At 36.1% G+C, this 12,269-nt stretch overlaps 1 non-coding gene across 1 annotated transcript; it reads right to left on the reverse strand.

Moving 5' to 3' along the window:
- Positions 1-596: 596 nt before the first annotated feature.
- On the reverse strand, positions 597-703 carry LOC140038202 (small nucleolar RNA R71). The gene has a single exon (XR_011841997.1). It is a non-coding gene; the product is annotated as a small nucleolar RNA R71 (small nucleolar RNA).
- Positions 704-12,269: the final 11,566 nt, after the last annotated feature.

Raw genomic sequence — 12,269 nt, forward strand, 5'->3', positions numbered from 1 at the left:
ATTAATTTAGTTTTTGACAATTAAAGCTGCATAATTTCTCTTATTTCTATTTGTAGTATATGCATCGAACATATCGAAAAGTTGCACCTTTCGATCCAGAAATTGAGAGGACACTTCTTAGACAAATGAGGAATATACCGCATCAAGAGAAACAAGAGCTTTGGCAGCTAATAGAGGAAATTTTGATAGAGCTACCATTTGAGGAAGAAATGGCGGAAAACAAACCAAATAGACGAGTTCTACGAGATTTTGCTTTACCGGAGACACAAAGATCTCAAACTAGCATTGCAAGACCAACGGTAAATGCTAATAATTTTAAAATTAAACCATCACTGATTCAAATGGTTCAACAATTTCAATATGGAGGTAATGCTACCGAAGATCCAAATTCTCACTTGTCAACATTTCTTGAAATCTGTGATACAATTAAGTTTAATGGTGTTAGTGATGATACAATTAAACTTCGATTGTTTTCATTTTCGCTAAGGGACAAGGCCAAGGTTTGATTACAATCTCATCCTCCAAACACTTTTACTACTTATGCTGAATTAGTTAAGGCTTTTCTTAATAAATTCTTTCCACTTGGAAAAACTGCTAAACTTAGAATGAATATAACTAGTTTCTCTCAATAGAAAGAAGAGACATTGTACGAAGGTTGGGAGCGCTATCGGGAATTACAACGAAGATGTCCTCATCATGGTTTACTAGATTTGCTTATAGTGCAAACATTTTACAATGGTCTCACTTATCCAACAAAGACGCATGTAGATGCAGCAGCGGGAGAAGCATTGATGGGAAAGTCAGCCAAGGAAGCTCAACAATTGATTGAAGAAATGGCTGCTAATAACTACCAATGGGTCCAACGAACGAGATAATACAAGGAGAACCGCAGGTATACTCGAAGTAGATACCTTGAATATGTTAAGTGCAAAGATGGATAATGTGGTTAAGATGCTTAATAGGCATGTTAGTTCTAACTCTAATCAAGGAGTAGTTGTTACATGTTCTACTACTTGCAGCGGAGATCATGATGATTCTATGTGTTCTAGCAGCGAACAAGTTCAATATCTCAACAATTACAACCGTCCACCCCAAAATAATCTATACTCTAATACCTACAATCCAGGATGGCGTAATCATCCGAATTTTGGATGGAAGGATCAAGGGAACCAACAAAGACTAGTTAATCCACCGAATTTTCAACTGAAGCAACCACTTTCGGAGTCCAAACCAGCTTGGGAATTGATAATTAAGAAGCTGGCAAATGTATCAAATGATAAAATTGAAAAGTTAGCTAGTGCCACTACTCAACGGTTTAAAAGAATTGAGGGAAGGATGGACCAACTCACCAATATGTACAGGAATGTTGAGATCCAATTATGGCAAATAGCAAATGCAGTTAACAATTGCAACCAAAGGGATTTACCTAACAAGACTGAGCTGAACCCAAGGGAGCATGTGAAGGCCATAACCCTCCGTAGTGGTAAGGAAGTAGGTGAGTCACCTGTAGTTGAAAGTGAGAGAAAATATGAAAGAAGAAAAAACAAGCAGTTGAGTGAGTTAGGAGATGATAACAAAACAATTGATGGGAAAGAAAAGGTAGAAGAGTGTGAGCCACAAATTGAAGCGGCAACACCAATTCCTCCACCGGTGCCATTTCCTCAAAGATTGAAACCTTCAAGAAATGACAAAGAATTTGAGAAGTTTGTCAACATTTTCAAACAATTACATATTAACATTCCTTTTGTTGATGCTATTTTGCAGATTCCTTCATATGCAAAGTTTCTCAAAGAAATAATGACTAAGAAAAGGAGGTTAGTAGATAGTGAAATAATTGCATTAACGAAAGAATGTAGTGCCATCATACAAAATAAATTGCCACCAAAGTTGAAAGATCCGTGGAGTTTCACAGTTCCTTGCACTATCGGTAATGTAGAATTCTCTAAAGTACTATGTGACCTTGGTGCGGGTGTTTCATTGATTCCTTTAACAGTGGCTAGGCAATTGGGGTTGAAAGAGTTAAACCGTACTAACATTTCCTTGCAATTGGCTGACAGGTCTATTAGATATCCAATGGGCATTTTGGAGAATGTGCTTATTAAAGTGCAGAAATTCATTATCCTGTTGATTTTATTGTTTTAGATATAGAGGAAGATGTCAATGTACCTATTATACTTGGTAGATCATTTCTGACCACTGCAGACACAATAATAGATGTTAAACGTGGTAAGTTTAAGTTCCAAATTGGTGAAGAGGAAGTGGAGTTTGATTTGAGTAAAGTGGAGAAGTATCCCTCTTTTACTGACCATATTTATTCTATTGACATATGTGATGAATTAGCATTAAAGATAAGTCAAGTTAATCTTGATGATGATTCTCTTGAACTCTGTCTTAATGATGTAGGCTTACAAGAGAAACAAGTTGAAGAAATGACTGAATTTTCGCGGGCACAAGTTCCTTATAAAAGGAGAAATGCGTATGAGGAGTTAGGGCTGAACAAAGGGCTACCTCTACCATCGTGTGAGCAAGCTCCATGGCTTGAGTTTAAGCCACTCTCTAAACACTTCAAATATGCATTTTTTGGAGAAAATGAGACATTACCGGTTATTGTCAATACTGCACTACATGAGGAACAACTAGGAAAGTTTTTACGTGTTTTGAGGAAGCATTTAAAGGCTATAGGATGGACAATTTCTGATATCAAAGAAATTAGTCCAACTATTTGTATGCACAGGATTTTGTTAGAAGAAAATTCTAAACCGATGGTTAAAATTCAAAGAAGGTTAAATCCAAACATGAAAGAAGTGATAAGAGTACAAATCTTTAAATGGTTGGATGCAGGTATAATTTTTCCAATCTCTGATAGTGTTTGTATTTCTCCTATTTATGTAGTGCTAAAGAAAAGGGGAATAACCATAGTACGTGGTAAAAATGATGAAATGATTTCCTCTAGAGTTGTAGTTGGGTGACGAGTCTGTACTAATTATAGAAAACTGAATGCAGCTACTAGAAAGGATCATTTCCCTTTTCCTTTTCTTGATCAAATGGTAGAAAGATTGGCTGGATATGAATTTTATTGTTTCTTGGATGGTTTTTCAGGATACAATCAAATAGTCATTGCACCGAAAGATCAAGATAAAACCACATTCACTTGTCCTTACGGCACTTTTGCATTTCGAAGAATGCCTTTTTGACTATATAATCCACCGGCCACTTTCCAATATTGCATGATGGCAATTTTCTCTGATTTTAATGAGAAAATCATGAAAATCTTCATGAATGATTTTTCTGTATTTGGATCTACTTATGATCATTGCCTTAACCATTTAGATCTAATTTTGCAGAGATTTGAAGAAACAAACCTTGTACTCAATTGGAAAAAATGTCACTTTATGGTTTGTGAGGGTATTGTTCTAGGGCACAAAATTTCTTCATAAGGTATTGAGATAGATCAAGCCAAGATAGAGTGTTGGCCTAATCAGCAACATCCCTCAGATCCCGGCTCGAAGGGACTAACCGCCCAGCCCGTGGCACCTAGGGGTGCAGCCCCTCATGCTGGCCGAGCGTGGTACGGTGCTTTGCGCTGCCATTGTGGTTAAGGAAATAAAGTTGCACCTTCGCTAACTGCTATAGCTTTTGGTGCAATGGTAAGCGCTTGATCCTTACATAGAGGTTATTGAGAGAATGCCTCCACCTACCAATGTGAAAGGCATTCGAAATTTTCTTGAACACGTGAAATTTTATCGGCAGTTTATTAAGGATTTCTCCAAGACTGCTAAACCTTTATGTAAATTACTTGCAAAAGATATTACTTTTCATTTTAATGATGAGTGTTTATTTGCTTTTAATAGGTTGAAGAAGAAACTTGTCTCCACACCCATAATAGCATCACCGGATTGGAGCTTGCAATTCAAATTGATGTGTGATGCGAGTGATTTTGCAGTTGGAGTTGTTCTTGGATAAAAACATTATAAGCAATTTCATGTCATTTATTATGCAAGTAAAATGTTAAATGAAACCTAAGTCAACTATGCAACAACAGAGAAGGAGTTGCTAGCAGTGATATTTGCATTGGATAAGTTTAGATCGTATTTAGTAAGATCTAAAGTCATCATTTATATCGACCATGCAGCATTCAAATATCTCTTAAATAAGAAAGATGCAAAACCTGGACTAATTCGATGGATTTTATTATTGCAGGAATTTGATTTGGAGATCAAAGATAAAAAAGGATCAGAGAACTTAGTCGCTGATCATCTTTCTAAACTGAAAAACATGCTTCAAGAAGACCATTCATCCATTAAAGAAGAATTTCCATATGAGTTTTTGATGGCAATTTAAAAGTCACCATTGTATGCTAATTTAGTTAATTTTGTAGTTAGTGGAGTGATATCAAGTGATTTGAATTCCCACCAAAGGAAAAAATTCTTAAATGATGCTAAACATTATTTTTGGAAGGAACCATTCTTTTATAAATATTGTGCAAATGGAATAATTAGAAGATGTGTTCCAGAAAAAGAGGTACACAGTATTTTAATGCATTGTCATACCCTTGAAACGGGAGGTCATTTTAGTACAACTAAAACCGTAGCAAAGGTATGACAATCTGGATTTTACTGGCCTACTATATACCGAGATGCTAGAAATTGGGTTAAAAGTTGTGATTAATGCCAAAGAACTGGTAACATCTCTAGAAAAGATGAAATGCCTTTAACTACATATTTGGAAGTTGAGCTATTTGATGTTTGGGGTATTGATTTTATGGGACCATTTTCTGGTTCGTTTAATAATAAGTACATCTTAGTAGCAGTGGATTATGTTTCTAAATGGGTAGAGGCAATTGTTTCACCTACTAATGACTCTAAGGTTGTACTCCGGTTTCTTAAAAAGAATATTATTTGCAGATTTGGTATCTCAAAGGCCATAGTTAGTGATAAAGGAAAATATTTTTGTAATAAACAACTTCACTCCTTATTGTTTAAATATGGCTGCAGGCACAAGACATCACTTCTGTACCATCCTCAAGCCAATGGACAAGCGAAACTAGCTAATTGAGAGATAAAGCTCATTTTGGAGAAAACTGTAACTAAATCATGCAAAAATTGGGCTACAAAGCTAGATGATGTACTATGGACTTACCGAACGGCATTTAAGACACTTTTAGGGATGTCGCCGTATCGTTTAGTCTATGGAAAAACTTGTCACTTACCTGTAGAGATTGAACATAAAGTTTATTGGGCTATTAAAGCAATTAACATGGACTTTAATCTTTCAGGTGGAAGGAGGCTACTTGAGTTAAGTGAATTGGAGGAACACCGGTTACATGCGTATGAAAATGCTAAAATTTATAAAGGGAAGATCAAATATTGGCATGATAAATATATTCTTCCTAAGCATTTTGAAGAAGGGCAAAAGGTGTTATTGTTTAACTCAAGACTTAAATTGTTCCCTGGAAAGCTTAAGTCTCGATGGTCCGGACCATTTGAAATAGTTCGCACATTTCCTTATGGAGCGGTGGAAATAAAAGGAGAAAATGGTGTCCCATTCAAAGTGAATGATCAAAGATTGAAGCTCTATTTGGCTGGAGAAAGGGTTCCTAAAGGAGTGATTTACTCCTTAGGAAATACAATGGAGAGTTAAGGAAGCTGTAGGAGAGTCGAGTTTAGCGACTTTAAATAAAACACTTGTTGGGAGGCAACCCAATAATAATATTGTAGTTGTGTGTTTTTATATGTTTCTTAAATTTTGGTGTTATTTGATTGACTAATTATATGTATTTCACTTGTTGTAGGGGGTGCCGGCATTTCAACTTCCATCTTGGAGGTGCACTTGAAGAACAATAGTTAAAAGGGAAGTTTTCTTACCAAATTCTATTTTAAGTGTTTAAAATTCCCTTTCATGTATAATATGTTGCATTTCCATTATATTCAAGTAAGTTTCAGTGATAACATGTTTATACATGCTCATTGATTCATTTGATTTGTATCTCATACCTAAGGGAGCCCTCTTAGTGTAAAAGCGCCAAAATGATCAAAGAAACTCACCCCTCGATTTGCAATGTATATGTGTTTGATGTATTTTGAGAGGTTGATATTGTGTTTATGGTATATTACACTTGCGTGAAAGGGTATAATTGATAGAAATTTCGTCCAAGGTGTAATTTGGAAATTGTCGAAAAAGGGGGAAAAAGTTTGAAAAATTGCAATTTCTGAAATTGTTGCAGAAAAAGCCTGATCCGAGCTCGGATCCGTTAAAGATTCAAAGACGAAATTGGCGATCCGACCTCGGATCCGAAGTTGTTCACTATGATCCGAGGGCTCATCTGTGTTTCTAGAAGGCCGGATCCGAGCCTATAGGATCCGAGCCTTGGTATACACGATCCGACCTCGGATTGTGTATTCTTGAAAAATTCAGCATAGGGGATCTGAGCTTGGATCCAACAAAATCTAATAGGATCCGAGGGCTCAGCTGAACTTCTGAAGTAGCGGATCTGAGGGATGCCAGAACCGATCTGACCTCGGATCTGTGCGCGATAAGAACAAATCCGAGGCTTTGATTCTGCATTTGTCCAATTCTCCTTTTCCTATTTCACCGAAAACCCTAGCCCTTCTTCACCAATCTTCCATTTCATCCAATAATTATTCAATCTTTCACCACAAAAACATCTCCCAACCTCTTGTGATCATAAACCCTCAACAAATTCATTTTAAAAACATCAATTTGGGGGGTTTTGATCTTCAAAACGGGAATTCAGGCCGCACTGAAATCTCACAATTTGTGGTCGAATTTGGGCTTGTTTCTTCATCACTTTGTATCATTATCATCCTCCACCATCAATCTACACATTTGAGCTAACAATTTACAATTTTTTTGAGATTTTATAATTCCCAATTTTACATTTTTCTAGTTTTGGACATATTTTGGTAATTGCTCATAAGTTGAAATTTCTTGATACAATTGTGCTACATTGTGCTTAAATAGATTGTCACAACTATTTTCATGCTTAGTTTTGAGAGAATTGTGGATTTGGTATTATTTTGTAGATTTTTCTTCTAAAATTTTAGGTTAATGCACATGAACTCTTTAATGAATGAAATTACTCCTCTATGTGAACTACTTGCATGCTTAAAATTGAGAAAATTGTTATTATAGTGATATTTTTGTATATTTTTCTCAATTTTAAGTTTAAGTATGTTAAATCTTTTACTTGAATATTCCTTGTTCTTAGAGATAATTGGCATTCATTAAGAAGAATTGGAGCTCATTAGTTGGCATTTTAGTGATAATGTGTATAGCCAATTAGTGTGTAATTCTTGGATAAAATCATGAGATAATTGGCCCGTACGTTCTTGAAGTAATGAAATTGATCTTTTAAGAGTCCTTTTTACTTTGAGATTATATTCTATTGTTGAAATATGCATCAATTCTCAAGAGATTGGACTTTTTAATGAGATTCTAATTAAAATATGCTGTTCAATTGTTGAAAGTGGAATATTCAAACCATGTGTTGAGATTGTAGATTGAAATTGATATCATACATGTGCAATGAGTTTGTGAATTGGTTAAATACGATATGGTCGTGAATTTGTTGATTGTTGGCAGGGAGTTTCTTCCTTTTATTGGGGGAAACTCTGCCGAAATTTTCCCAAATCATTTTTAAACATTGTTGGTCGTGTATTTTCAAGGAATTTAGAATTCTTTTAATGTGTGTTTGATCTTATTTTTGATATAGGTACCATGGCTCGCACAAGACGATCTCGTGTTCGTTTTTGATATAGGTACCATGGCTCACACAAGACGATCTCATGTTCGCACTCCTTCACCTTCTTCAAGTGAAGAGCGTACTCCTTCAATGCCTAAGGAGTCACCAGGGGAAGAATCTCCTTAACCACAGTCGTCGCCACACTTACGGCGTAAGAGAGCATCTACGAGACATGAGAAGCCAACTCCAGATTATGACACCACTCATTTTACCTCACTCGAGAATCAATAGTGGTACGAGACCGGTTTAGACAAAGAGTTCATAATTGAAAAACACTTGGCCCCGGAGGTGGATGACCACTACAAGATCTCCATGGCATTCAAGCGACTTGGATGGGAGACTATACTAAATTTGCCGAAACATTACTATCCCAATCTGGTCTGGGAGTTTTACGCCAATGTGGAAGACAAATAGAACCACAGTGGCAACCTCATCATCTCCTGGGTTCGAGGCAAGAGAGTGGCTCTCACTCGACATACAATCACCCAAATCGTCAAACTAAAGGACAATGGAGAAGATGTTAAATTGACCAAGGAATTTAAGGCACGTGATCCATGGCAAGTCTGAGAAGCTGTGGCATGTCTTAAGGGTCAATATCGAGAGCGAGAAAGTTCGAAAAAGCTCATTGTATACGCCAATTCCTTTGAGTATAGGTACCACCTGATCTTCTATCTCTTCACCTTCAATGTGGTACCGAAAAGGAGTGAAAAAAGGGAGCTTCGAAACGGTGACTTGTATTTCCTCGATAATATGATGCACGGTGTGGGTAGGCTGCTGACTAGTATTCCTCTGGCCAGCATCATCATCAGTTACATGTGTACTACAGCTCGCATGAGAGCCGACGAAACTTGCTTTGGGTTCCCTCGTTTGCTCTCCCTTATTTTTAAGCAACTCAAGGTTCCTCTGGGAACCGAGCGAGCCATTATTACTAGGGCAGCCGAGGAAGTCAATGGCTTAGTACTCAGGTCCTTAGGTATTCCTACGAATTTTGGAGCTTCTCTAGTACGGGATGTTGGAGAAGCATTGACTTCCACTCAGCCTCCACCTCACACTGAACCACACCAGGAAGCTCAAGAGACGGAGGCACAGCAGACTCTCCCTCCTCCCATTCCACGACCACCCCCTCCACAACGATCCAAGTGGCAAGAGGCCCTCAATGCCATCTGCTGTATGGAGACACAAGTCATGGAGCGCATTGATCAGACAGAGCGACTGATGACGGAGCGACTAGACAGGCATGATCACCGTCTTCGAGCGATCGAGGATCATTTCCACATTCGCCGCTCCCCTACACTGATTCCTGAGCCAAGGCCCAATGAGGGGCATGCAGATCGTGAGGAGGGTGGTGGCAATGCAGATCATGAGTAGGGCGGCAGCACTGAAGTGACTGAGCTTGGCGTCTCCTATGCATAATTTACTCTCTTTTCGGCTTTTATTTAGTTTTTCATCTTTTATTTTCAATTTGGTGTTAACTTTTTGTTATTTTTCTGTTTTTCTTAAAACTTGTGGAATGGTCTCACTTTCTATGGATATATATTTTTCCCTGCATGCAGAATTTGGCTAGTAGAATTTGGATGATCGTGATGATCGTGGTTTCAAATTGCATCACTACTTTTTTTGAGGGGAGTATTAGTTTCTTTTACCTTCCTCTACAATAAGGATATTGTGAATTTTAAGTGTGAGGGAGGGATTACTTTATCTTATGGGGTGATTATGTTTTGAAGTGCATGATTTTAGTTGTTTATGGCCTAGAAATATTGGAATCATATTTGAAAATATTGTCATGAAGATAATTTTCTTAAAATTGAGGCTATTGGCAGGGAATTTTATCCATTTATATGGGGAAACTCTGTCAAAATTTTTCTAAAATATTTTTCAATATTTCTAAAATATTTTTCAATATTTCATTACAATTCTTTCCAATAATGGCCGAAATGTTCAATTTTAAATGCCTAATTCTTCCATTGGATAAAATGTTATATGTATTTTGGAAAGTTTAGTCTTTATTTGACTTGGCATTAGTCATTATACAATTAGGATTTTTACATTTTAGAAAGTATATTCGGTTAAATAAGAAAAATTATACTTAGAATTTTGCAGGTTTAATGATATTTCTCATTTTTACTTAATTTTATAAGTAAGTGATTGATATAATCAAAACAAGGCCAGATTCATCCTTTAATTATGCTCAGAGGGAAGAGATTGATTGTTTAAAAAAAAAAATTTCTACTCCAATGATTCGCATACTGAGTAACCGGGGGTTAGCATTTACAAATGTCGACATTCGCGTAAAAAGGTATTGGAATTAAGAGTGTGCTTAGCAATTTGAATGAGTGAAATGTTGAGTAACCGGGAATGTTCACCTAAAAGTGTAGATTTTCGCATAAAAAGGCATTGTCACTATTTAAGTAGAATGAAGTATAAATAAATCCCTCTCAGTTATGAAAATTTTGATGGATATATGATGAGAAAGGCCATAGAATTGATTATGTGATTTACTTATTTGTGAAATTAGGATAGGATGAGAGATTGAGTTGAAATTGTTAAAATTAAGATATAATTATCTTTATTTAACTTGATATTATGAGTATTTAGTGTAATCTGAGAATTGGCATAATGATTGGTTTCTAGGTTTTGAGGAACTAAAATTGACAAAAGTACGTATATTGTTTTATCTCTTGAATCATTGTAGTAAGTTATGTGTGAAATTGCTTGAGGACAAGCAATGATTCAAGTCTGGGGGAATTTGAAAGAGAATATTTAACATACATTTTGTACAAGTTTGGCATGAACTTTTGGTATGTTTTGAGAAGATTAAAGCCATATTTGCACTCTTTTGGTGATAAATGTTTAAATATTGTGAGTGGATTAATACGTTAATTTTGTGAAATTGTGAAGGATATTGATATATGAAATTCATGCACGAGATGAAGGAAATGTAAGGATCGTCCAGAGGATAAAGTACAAAAGAAACTAGGAGCAAAAATGAAGAAAAAGGAAAGAAGTGAAAAACTGAAAATTGATCAGCACGGATCCGAGTTTGGATCCGTGTGAACAGAGGGTGATCCAAGCTCTCGTCTGTACTTTTGGAGCAGTGCATCCGAGGCCAGACGATCCGAGCTCGGATCATTAAGAGAAAGGCCTCGGATCAGCCTTGATCCGAGCTCGGATCGTAGTGCACACCTCGGATCCAAGGCTCGGATCTACCTCTCTCTTCTGCAAGTGGCACAACCATTTTTTCTCATTTTTCACACAACTTTTCAGCTATCTTGGGTGAGAGAATTCAGTGGCACATGCTTCTGTAACAAAAAGGAAGACAAAATGAGTTATTGACAAGTCAAAACAACATTTCTTTTGGCTTTCTTTACAAAATCTGAGTTGTTGGAATCATGAAGGAGAAGAAAGTGCCTTTCTACCACCTTTTATGCAGAGAACCAAGAAGTCAGGCATCACCATATGGAAGGAGTTTTTCATCTTGTAACATTTTTCTCTCTAACTAGAAGTTCTAAAAACAAGCACTTGGAGATTTCACTTGTAATCATCTTGTACAAGACATAGCAGAAATTTGAGGGTTTCACCATTAATTGGCTAAGTTTTTCTTTATCTTTCTTGTACTTGTACTTTATGATGTTTTGCATTAATAAACTTGTGAGTTTGATTGTTATATCATTCACGAGTAGCTAAATTGCTTTATCTAGAGAGTAGATGAAACTTATGGCTAAATGATATGAATTGAATGTGATTTACACTTGTTATATCTTGTATTAACTTGTCTATTTGTGCAATTGTAATTACTTGTTGTTGTTTGATCACTAATAGCATGTTTATAGTTGTTATTAGTCAATGAGAATTGGTAGTAACAATGGAAAAAACATGAGTAGAGCTTGAGTTGTATGTTCATGAAAATAGATGTACACTTAAGTGGATTAGCTAGCATTTCATGAAGGAAAACAGAGTAGAACTAGTAGTTCACCATGAAAATAGGGAAAATTGGATTGCTCTAGGCCATTTTATCATGAGAATGAGATTTGGTATTATTGGAAATGAATCCCTGGTTAAACAACAATAATAACAAGAGGTAAATCTATTCATTTGTGTTGTTTATGCCATAAGTGGAATCTACATCCCTAGATTTATTCTTGAGTGAAATTTATCCATTTGCATTTAGCATTTGTTAAACTAGATTTATAAACAATAGCATTATAATTTCTCTGCTCAAATTCATTTATAAGTCTAAATAATAGAGAAAATAAGGGTCTAGTACTTGTTTAAATTGCTCCTCGTGGGATCGACTCGATACATACCTTACATTACGGTTTCGGCCTGTATACTTGCAGTCAACGGGTATAAAATCGGATTTAAACTTGCATTGATATAAAAATCCCGTCACATATGTGAGATCGAATTATTTTACTTATTTCTTTTATTCATTGGTATTTGTACATTTTCTGATTTAACTTCATATACTTGTTATGTTATTTGAATGTCAAGGGCCCGATATTAGAAT

This window comes from Coffea arabica, chromosome 3c (genome assembly GCF_036785885.1).
Source record: "Coffea arabica cultivar ET-39 chromosome 3c, Coffea Arabica ET-39 HiFi, whole genome shotgun sequence".
NCBI lineage: Eukaryota > Viridiplantae > Streptophyta > Magnoliopsida > Gentianales > Rubiaceae > Coffea > Coffea arabica.